Here is an 11197-nt window from a genome sequence, read left to right on the forward strand (position 1 = left end):
CCAATCCTCCTGCCATGGGCAATGACATATTCCACTAGACCAAGTTGCTCAAACCCCCATCCAACCTGGTCTTGAACATTTGCAGATGCACACAGCTTCTCTCAGCAAGCTGTTCCTGGGTCTCACCACTCCCATTAGCTCACGTCATTTCAGAAGATTTGGGAATTCTGGTCTCCAGGCTATCTCTTAAATAACAATCTTATCTAAAGATTTTCCACACTTAGCAACTAAGCTCATCTATCTAGACCACTAGGGCCACTTGGTACTAACAGGGTTTTCAAGACATCATGCAAGGAGTCTGCACCTACCAGCCTCATTAGTTAGGGGATATAGAGTGTTTTGAACACTTATGTCAATATTTACAGCACAGTTTCTGAACCAGTTTCCCATATGTATTGATTGTATACCATTTCAGACATGCCAGAGGGCACAAAGAAAGGCTGGAACAGAATTAAGACACAGCCTAATGGCCAGAAGCAGAGCCAAGGGCAGGATAACCCTTTCAGTTTAAAAGTTTAGACCTATGTCTAGCTAAAGTGATGTCACATGGGCATAGCTGTAGGCAGAAGAACAAAACGTGGACCATTAATACCTTGTGATGGTTTTGGCAGGGAGACTTAATAGAGTTAATTTTCCTGACAGTAGCTGGTATACAGCTATTTTGGATATGACAGTGTTGGTAACACAGGAAATTTTAGTTATTGCCAAGCAGCACTTCTACAGCACCAAGGCCTTTTCTGCTTCTGATCTGACCCCACTAAGAAAGAAGGCTTAGGATGAACAAGAAGTGGGGGGACACAACCATGACAGCTGATGCCACTTCACACATGGGATATTCATGTGGTGACAAGGTAGGAGAACTGTTTGCAGGGCTGGCATTTGTCTTGCCAAGTCACCACTGCCCACGGTGAACCCTGCTTTCCTGGGGATGGCTGAACACCTGCCTGCACATGGGAAGGAGTGAACAAATTCCCTCTTTTGCTTTGCTTGCATGTTCAGCTTTTGCTTTCCCTATTAAACCATCTTTATCTCAACCCACAAGTTTTCTCACTTTTACTCTTTTGATTCTCTCTCCCAGTCCCACCAGGCAGGGGAGTGCGTGAGCGGCCGTGTGGGGCTTAGCAAACAGAAAAGGCTAAACCATTTCACAGACTTCAGAGATTCTTAGATTCTGTCACCTAAAAAACACTGGTCATGAATTGAAATCAAAAGGCCATCACAGAAGCTTTAGGAAAGGTTTACAATTAGTATGAAGACAAGACTTAAAAAACACACGGAAGCATGACTCTCACCCAAAAAATTCTATCAGCACTCCTGTGTGACTGACTGCTTATATGTTATTGTGCATCTGGAAGTTCAAAGTGTATCTGTTGCCCAAATTAAGGCATCAGCCTTAATCACAGCAAAGTAAGTCAGTGTTTAAATGTTTTTAAAGGAAAAATAAATATATTGGAGAAAAAAAATCTAATTTGGAGCACTTCATAACCAAAAAATCTTAAATTGCAGTTCATTTTTATAATAGAAAATCAGCCTCCCTTTAATGAATACAGACCCAACCATGCAGATTCTAATTTAACAAGAAAAACAATTAATTTGGGGTAGTTTTATAAACAGTGACAATAAATCTAAACCAAATGAATGACCAATAACTTTCAACGGTCTTAAAAAACACATCTAAATTTCAGTGTGGAAGAAGAAAACCCAAACAACAAGCATGGCATTAGCATCTCCAACTCTCTGTATCTTACACATTCAGATAAAGTAACAGCTTAATCATGTTTGACTGCTACCCAGTTATTTATATGAGTAAACGAAGCTGGCGTCCGAGTGGGGAGATGAACTGGCAGTGTGCCGTAGAGCCTTGAGTTACAATTTGTATAAAACAGGGCACCCTGCAAGCACTCTGACTGCAGTCTAGGTCTATCTATGGGGACAAAGCTAAGCAGAAACACCAAAACAGGCAATACTCTGGTTTACCTAATGACAAAGCTAGAGATTTCTTCAATCTGCAGGTGAACTTGCCAAGGACAGATCTGCAGAAAAACTCACTCCTGGAGTGGCCAGCAGAGTTGCGCACACAACAGTCTCCTTTGAGACAGGAAACCTTTGGTATGGGCTGTGTACCCATGCATCTGCAGTTCACCTACCTGAACGGATCACCTAAAGGCAGAATAAAAATTCTCATGGTTCCTGGAAATCTCAAAGACTCCACAACATGCTGGACTGTACATGGCTATAATGGAAAGGCATGGCCCTTAATGAAATGATAACTCAGCTGGCATGGAAAGGTCATCTCCACTGATTCCACAGACCTTTAAAGAACATTTAGGGGTGGGGGAGTGGGGAGAGGAACACAAGAGAATGATATTATTCCTCCACAGCATGAACAAATTACAACAGACTATAATATATGAAGCAGGTTAGGAGCTCAAATTTACATCTTACATTTCCAGGAAAAGGAATTAATATTTTGGGGTGACTTCATGGGTAGCATACAAATCCATAAATTTCACACAAAGAATGATCCTTGCTTTTTAGGTTTGTTTCTAAGAAATTTCATGGTTGAGAGCAGTGTGGAAATTAACTAATTTCCCTAATCACCTATTTATCAAATAAATGTATTACCATACACAGCATGAACAGATAACCACAGTAGCTTCTATAACTAATCATGACTTCATCCTGCAGTTCCAACTAATTACCAACACATGGTGGGAATAATCCACTGGCCTTTTGTGGTGCTCAGAAGCACACAGTGAGTATCTGCTCACTTTGGCAAGAGATCTGCCATTTTGGTGGTGGTGAAGACATTTACAATAGTAGCTTATGTATCACCATGTGATTACACATTCCCCTCTACTCACAGAATTTCTAATAAGACTTCCTTGCATGCATTTCATAGCAAAATTTCTTCATTCTATTTTACTGATTTGTAAGCAGCATTTGTGAGCACGTAAAAATTACCTCAACTCAAACTTAGGAATGAAAAGTCATCCCTGTGGCCTTTTCCTTTCTCCAGATTTCACTCTCTAGTTGAAACATTGGCCAAGGCACAATGAGTAAATATGAGACTGGACAGCCATTTCTTCTCAAGAGTAAAAACTGCCAATGCCAGATATGGATCCAGAGATATTGCTGGTTTCACCTCTTCCAGAAAAACTTTTCCAAGGAGCTACACCCTTGTCTAGCTTGCTCAAATTCTGAAAATTGCTGTTTATGACTGTGGCTGTAATAGCTGACCTCACCAGAAGTGCCAGGAATCAAACCACAGTCTTTGGAAAGCGACGGGATCCATAAGATACAGACGCCTTATTTTGAGAGAATAGGCTATGAGATTCCCAATCCTAAACCACACGAGATGTCTATGCCAGGATAACAGCTCAGATTCCACAAATCCCATCCATAATGTTAGTAGAAGTTTTTTTAACATCTGGTGTACTTTTAAATGGACACCAAATCTGTTTGTCAGAGAGAGTTTGAGCTGCTAAATAAATAGTGATAAATTTCCTAATACTACTGGGCAGAGTGTTCCTGCAAGTACAACGTGTGTTTATCAGTTTCCCACTGAGCTAGCGTTGACTTTCAAATTTCCTTTAATCTTGTTATAGTAAACATAGTACAGCTCTCTGGCAAACAAGAGGAACATTCTTCCTGTAATATCATATGCTTCTTTTAAAGAAACCTTAGAGATGTCCAGAAAATAATTAGGCTCAACTTGGAATAACACAATAAACTTGTTTCCAAAGAAACAAGTTTCACAAAATATTATATTTTTGGACTGAAAAAAAAATGGCTATTTTTATAAGGAGAAGATTGGCAAATTCTGATAGGTACTCAAAATAGTGTTTGCATGTATCATATTTTTAAAGTCAGCTATTGAAACACCAACAGAAAAATATTTTTCTAGTTGGAAGCAGCCTACCTGAATTGAAGGAAAAAAGCAACAGGAATTTTGGATTTAGAATTCAGAAAATAGGAGACTTTACTTTGTGAAGCAGCTTTTGCAATGCTCCTTCAAGTAGAAAGAATACCAAGTGTAGACAACTTTAAAAAAAATAGATAAAGAAAACAAAATGGGATCTATTATGGTACAGTTTGTATTTAAAGCCTCTTTTCATGTGAGAGGAATGTACATTAGACAAAGGTGGGATTTGTCTTACAGTTCAAAAAAACCCAAAAATCTAGGCTGAGTGGTTGAATAACTTTATGTAAGTGACTGAAGGGTCTTTGGGAACCCAAAAGCAAGACAGTTTCAGGTAACATATATTAGCTCAATTTCCAGTTGTGTGCATTTGTCTTGTTTGCTTCAGGGTTTCTACAGAGACAGGGTCACTACATATATCAAGAATTAAACACAATGGTGCTATTTTCACATATCTTCTGTCATTTTTGAACAAAAAAATAAATATTCCTCATAATCAGTTTCTGTGGCATTTGAATCTTCAGCTACCATTTAAGAAGCCACACATTCTGAGCCATGACTTTAACAAAGGCTCAGCTTCAGTAAGGAATAGAAGTATTAAAGAGACTGATGAACAATCTTCCCCTGCCTACATGGAATCCAAGATGCTTAGAATTTGTTTCAGTTTGTAAGTAGTCACTCTTCAGACTATCCCAGCAAAAGCTGTTCTCACTGAAGAATCAAGCAAAGTTTCCATGGACATCATTAATGAAGAATATAGACTAAAGTCAACAAACATGCTTAGTATAAATCCATTGTGTGTAGTAATCTGAAAGGTGTCAGCCAGAGAACAATTTAAATCAAAATACAAGAGATAGCCATCTCTCTCTTTATTAGCAGACTTTACTGGATGCATCCATTAAGTCACGCAACATGTTCACGTATTCCCATCTTCTTTGCCTGTCAGTCTCATCTTGTTCCTCACAAAGGATACTGAGTTCCAAATTATGTTGACAGAACAGGAACGGACAAACGACAGATGGATCATAACAAAGAACATGCCTAGAGCAAGGATGTCTGATATCTGAGAGCTTCCTTTTGGATGCTTTCCTTTTGGATAGAAGCTCTGACCCACTATTTACACCCCTATCCCAAGCTCTCCCACATAATTTTAAATGACAACTTTTCAGATGTTATCTTAATGAAGACTGGCCAGATTTATGGGCAGGATCTCGCTTAACTCCAAGCCATGCCAGTGTTTTGGCCTCACTGGAAATGAGATTAGGTCTGAGATTTGCACCAGGGAAAAAACCTGCCCTTCCATGCCAGAAATGGTCATGGAGAATTTTTACAATACTGTTTGTTTTTTTGTTAGCACTACTGTATAATATCAGGCTATTTGAGCATTACCATAACAGCACTTAAGTAGGGTAATAGGATAGATGAGACGTGGCTGGAATCCACAAAAACACTGCATGTAAATGGAGACAGGCAAATAATTCACATCTAGACCAGCTCAACAGAGTTTTCCAGCTCCAGAAAGTGTTTGTACAACACAAGGTCAACAAGGCGTTCTGCATGAGCTGTACAAGTGTTGTTTCCAAGTTTTAAGAGATGTTAAAAATTCAGGAAATTTTCAAGATTTATTGTGTTAAATCCACAGTCTGACACTGTATTTGTGCACTGCCCATCACACTCAATAAAAACTGGTTCCAAAATGAAATTTGGAGGGTAAATAATATATTTTACTTTCACAGTGGACTTTACTTCTCCCACATCCTTAGCACAAAATAGACAGAAACAATTTTTTTTATGAGTCTTTCCCTACTTGAATAGATCTCAATTTTAATTTCCTCAAGTTTCATTGCAAATTATGGTTTCTTCAAATACTCACTTCCCAAGCAACAATGACTTTAAAATTGTTGGGAATGAGAGATAAATTCACCCTTTTTCTTTCTCCAAAAATCTTGTAATAAAGACAGTAGCATGCATATTTGTATATACAACTCACGTTTACAGTATAACCAATTCTATATGGCAGCACAGTCTACATGAAAAACTGACCTTAGCAAATCCCCCTAACTTTTATGACTAATCTAAAATGCACCATTATAGCTCTTTGAGATATTATCTGAACAGCAACAAAGAACAAAATATTCAGAATGTCATAGATAAATATTGTTGAGCACAGAAGAAAAAAAAATGTTAGAAGTAGGTGCTGTAAGATGACTTTTTGAGAAATACAGTTTACAACTGAAGTTGCCATGATTGTATCATACCAGATATTGAAAGATGGATTGCCTTCTGTTTTAATGTCCTGGAGCGAGACAGATTTTCATGGTCTGCTTCCCTTTCTGAAACAGGCTTCAAAAATCTTCTTAAAATTGATAATAAAAGCCTTAATGCATTGAGAACAAGAAATACCATGGTTTCAAGTGACATACCATCATCTACACAACTCATGTTAAAATCTATATGTCTTCCCACAGAGAAGCTATGCATTGAAATAATACTTGGAGTAGACAGCTTCTAGCAACAGAAATGCAGTCTTGGGAGTAGGAAATGCCCTCTTCCTTTTCACTTCTTATTCTTCTGCATAGCACAACATCTTCTGCCATCTAAAAGCAGTCTTGGAGCAGTCACAGTGATCCACAACAAGAAGAATATTTGTATCAAGTATGCTATACACATGCAATCCTACCATTTCCATCATAATCCAATGGAAATGCATGTAAAACTGAAGAGTTGGTAAGAAATCCACTTTCTGCAGCAATGACAACTATCTTGTTCCCACATGAAAGAAGGATCTGATTCCTGATTACTCCAATAATATATTTTAAAGTAAGAAATTATTTCATAAAAGAGATAATTGTTTATAATTAACAGGAGAATTTTTTCAATTTAAAATCATTTTCCCCAAAGAAGCAAACTAAAGAAAAACATGAAACTGTAAGAAACCAGCCAAATCACCAAGAAACAGAAAACAGAAACTTTTTTCCCTTTACAGTGAAAACTGCAGAAAAAAAAAAGTTTAACATGTTTTAATGAAGCTTGAAGTTTTTAGTGGATGTTTCTGAACATCTCCCCTTAAACATTCTCCCCCTGCTTGAGGCAACTATACTCCAGGATCAGGGCATGATTCTCATCATGTGCTGGAATCCAGGAACTACCCCCACAGGTGAGATCTCCTCCCAAGCAATACTTCTGGTGCCCTGTGGGAGATGCAGTCAGCCACAATGCTGCACCAAGGGAACACAGTGAAGCATTTCTAAATGACAGCTTTAAAGTCTCAAGCCAACATTTCTCACCACTCCCAAATGCAACAGAGAATACAAACAGCCTTACGGACCTGTATACGCAGAAGGGCTATGGCCAGTGACAGGCAAACGACCATGAAGAAGCACCAGCTGCCCTTTCCTAAATGCAGCTGCTGTGTCCACACCCAGCAGACAAGCACAAGGCTACACTATCCAAAGCTCCCACTTAAAAACTAGCCTCCTATCACATGCCAGACTAGGAAAAAAAAAAAAAAAAAACAACCAAAATTGGCCATCTTTATTTTGAACTGAAGATATCTCAGCAGGACAGCCCTGGTTGGTTGCAGGGCTGTGCTGTCCAGCTCATCCAGGAGTTTTTTGGTAACAGGTATGTAAGCAATGGTACAAGAAGCAGGGACTATAGCCCACACCCCTGGGAAAGATGGCTAGTATGGTCTTCAGACTGCATGGGGCCTCAGGAACAGCATGCTGCTAACGGACCAGGTCTATCGCAGCAGCTAGCACGGCCCAACAGGAACTGACAGGCACAGCAAAACATTTAGGCACAGAAGACACTGTATGTATTTTATAGAGTTTTACTTCAAGCTGGATATGGTCATATGGATTGTATTTCCAGAAACAACTCCAGCACATCTCTTAGTTTAGATTCATCTTAAAGGAGTCCAACTGGCCCACCACGAACTATATAGAGATGGACAGTAAGTGGAACAACTGAAGCAGGGGCATCAAAAGCCCACTCCTGCCATGAACCACAACACTATAACTGTACAACCACACCCAAGGGCATCTGCGTGCGGAGGGACAGACTTTTTTGAGCTACTTTTTAAGATACTCTTCAGATGTCAGTAAATCTGCACAGTAGCTTGAACCGCTCAATTCTTACTCAGTAACTTGGAACTGCTCATTGAAACAATTCTAACTAAAATTGGTAAACACCACTTTACCAATCCCAAACGGGAATTTACCAATTTCTGATGATTGGGTCAGAATTATTATGTTATTTTAGAAATAGTGTTAGAAGTAAACCAGTTACCAGATTTATTAAGCAAAACTCAAACAGGATTATTCATTACAAAAGATGATCTGGATCTCTGAGATTTACTCTTTCATAGAGATTGACAAATGGTGACTGAAACCAAGCATTTTCCAATTTATTGATGCCATTCACTGGGTACTTCAGATATTGATTTTTATCCTCACTTGATACTATGAAAAGAAACAAAGGTCTCCACAGTTAAATTCTTCAACTTTTCATACATTTGTTATATTCCCCATTGAAAGTCATGCACAGTCTATTTAAAAGATAGAAAATATATTTCAGCTAAACAAATCAGCTCAAAACCTTGGGTTAGCGGCATTTATTTTTCTGGCACTCTTGTGGAGGTCTCACTGATGCTTTTCACTGACACATCTTTCACTTACTTATCACACTGCAATGGAAGACTGAGTGAAACTCCCTGCTACTACACGAACCTCCTCCCTGCACACAAGAGCTCTGCCCGAACAGCGGGCTGCAAGAGAGGGGAGGAGGCAAAATCCTACTTGCTTGAGGCTTCTCGCTCATCCTAGAACAGAGATTTTACAAATCATTCCTCTCTTTTCAGCTGCACAGTGATCACAAATCAAGAACTCAGGACTTCAGTTGGATGACAGCAGTTCATGAGGACCATGCAACAAAAGTGAGAGAGACACAATTTGCCCAGAGTGTGAACACTGTCACAGCACCCTCATGTCCTGGCTCCCAAGGTAGGCACACTGCTGTTCCACACAGTTACTTTCTTGAAGTGATTTTTGAAAATCTCAGCATTTTACTCCTAAATGTTTGCAAGTAATGAAGAAAGACCAGCGTGAGAAGCAGGAACCAAGTTTTGTAAGTGAAGTATCTGCATTAAAATACATCAAGCATTATGAGCAAATACTTCAGGCTGTCCATACTTTTTGAAGTTCAAGAAACAATCTAATTCCCTAAGGAAACACAGCATCTGTATTGTATTGGCACGGGTGGGAACACAAGATTCTGAAGTGATTACTAATTTCACTCTGGTTGAGCAAGAAATAGCCCTGAAGCAGCCTGATAAGCAACTTCCTAATTGGAGCTCTGAGCTGACATTGCTTGGTCTTGCACCTGCTGCTTCATGATTGTTGAGAGGGCTGTGGGATTCCTAACCTGAGGATTTTTCTCAGGGAATCTCTATCATTCGGCTGATAGAGTTCACCTGACCCTACTCACTGGGATTTCATTGTTTTTATTTCGCCTCTTTCAGAGAGAGAGAGGAAAAAAAAAATAAGAGAGATTTAACTTGTTATGAGCTGTTAATTTTGTCCTCAAAAATCCACCAAAAGTTATATAACCACTTTCACAATAGCATGCTAAAAATAAGAGCTGTTCAACCAAATGCCACTGCAATTTTTTTATAAGACCTGTGCCTCCAATTCTGAAAGACCTGTGGAAACACAAATATTTCCTTAACTTTAGCAAAAAGTCAGTCAGGAGCTCCTTGTGAGACAGACATGAGTTTGTATAATCCTCAAGTTCAAGGTAAAAAAAAACCCCGAGTATCTGTATACGCACACGTATACTTCCAAGTCATGACTTAAAGTAATGCTATTCGCTCTTGGAGCTGATCCCTCGTGGGGTTTCATAATCACAAACCATCATTAACCCAAAGCAAAGAAAGAAAGGTACAAAGGGGCACAGGTTTCAAGCACGAACTATTTTTTTTTCTGGTTTGTCTTTCTTTTTCCTTTGCGGGGGAGCGTGGGGACGCGACGCACGACGCCCCAAACGCTGGGCAACCTGGCCATCCAGGTGACTTCCCAGGGCGCTCGGAGCAAGGCAGCCAGAGCCCGGCGCCGCTCTCGCTGAGTTCGCTCCGTGCCCCTGCCAGCGCCCGCGGGCGGCGAGGGCTCGGACGCGCCGCTCCCCCGAGGCGTGCGCGGCCCCGCCGAACTCCCCGCGCCGCGGCGGGACGGGCCGGGCGGGCGGCAGAGCGGCGCGGGGCTGCGGGACGGGGCTGCGGGGCGGGACGGGACGGGACTGCGGGCTGTCACCGCACCGCGCCCGCGGGGCCCGCCGCCTGTCCCCAGAGGGGCGGTAGCAGGGCAGGGGAGGAGGAGAAGGAGGAGGAGGAGGAAGGGAGCAAGCCGGCCGCAAGAGGAGCGGTGCCAGGTCAGGGCGCTGGGCGCCCCCCGGCCGCCCCATACCTGCACGGAGGCGGGGAAGGGTCCGCAGCGCGCTCCGTCCGCCGGCTATAGATCCCAAGGGGCGATGAAGCGGGGTGGCGGTCGCCGCCCTCTGCCGCTGCTGCCGGTGGCGGTGGTGCGAAGCCCTCGCCGGCTGCAGATGCCCATAGGCGCTCGGTGGGGCCAGCGGTGCGCGGAGAGAGCGAGGCAGCTGTGCCGGTCCCGACGGCCGCGGGGAGCGCGGCACTGGCTCGGCGCAGCCACTGCCCGAGGAGAGGATCAAGGCCCCGCTTTCGATTGGCTCCGGTGGCCAAACAGCTCACACCGGCCTGCCCGCCCGCACGCCCGCCCGCCGCCTCCCGCCCGCCTCCCCTCCGCCGCCGGCCGCCCCGCTCCTCCCGCCGCCCGCCGGCTTCCCAACCTGGCCGGCACTGCTAGCTCCGCTCGTTCCCCCTCACACCCTCCCGCTCCCCCACTACGCCCCCCCTTCCCTAAGACGACGTCCAATCCCTTTGTTTATGTAGGGACATTCTCACCCGGGGTCTGACAAAACACCCTCCTTCCCTTCGCATCTTCCTCCGAGAGCTGAAGGACCCGCAACTTTAAGCATTCGTGACATTTTATGTCATGCTCAATATTCAGACACGTTTGTTCTCTGAACATTTAAGAAAAATATCCCTAGCCGGTAAAATTGAAAGCATGCAGTGCTTGATCACCTGAGGGCTAAATCTGAGGTAGGACAAAGCATTCTTTGCCTGAGTTGAGTTTGCTTTTCTTACTCTATTTGGGCTCCTAGCCTCAGCTGGGTTGACTACACGTCAAATCTCGGCATGCA

At 42.4% G+C, this 11197-nt stretch overlaps 1 protein-coding gene across 1 annotated transcript in view; it reads right to left on the minus strand.

Moving 5' to 3' along the window:
- Nucleotides 1–10579, minus strand: part of GREM2 (gremlin 2, DAN family BMP antagonist) — a 41131-nt gene extending 30552 nt beyond the window's left edge. The window contains exon 1 of the mRNA XM_066545674.1: nt 10384–10579. The gene's annotated coding sequence lies outside the window, so the exon portion shown is untranslated. The remainder of the gene's footprint in view (nt 1–10383) is intronic.
- Nucleotides 10580–11197: the final 618 nt, after the last annotated feature.

The sequence above is a fragment of the Molothrus aeneus genome, chromosome 3 (assembly GCF_037042795.1).
Source record: "Molothrus aeneus isolate 106 chromosome 3, BPBGC_Maene_1.0, whole genome shotgun sequence".
NCBI lineage: Eukaryota > Metazoa > Chordata > Aves > Passeriformes > Icteridae > Molothrus > Molothrus aeneus.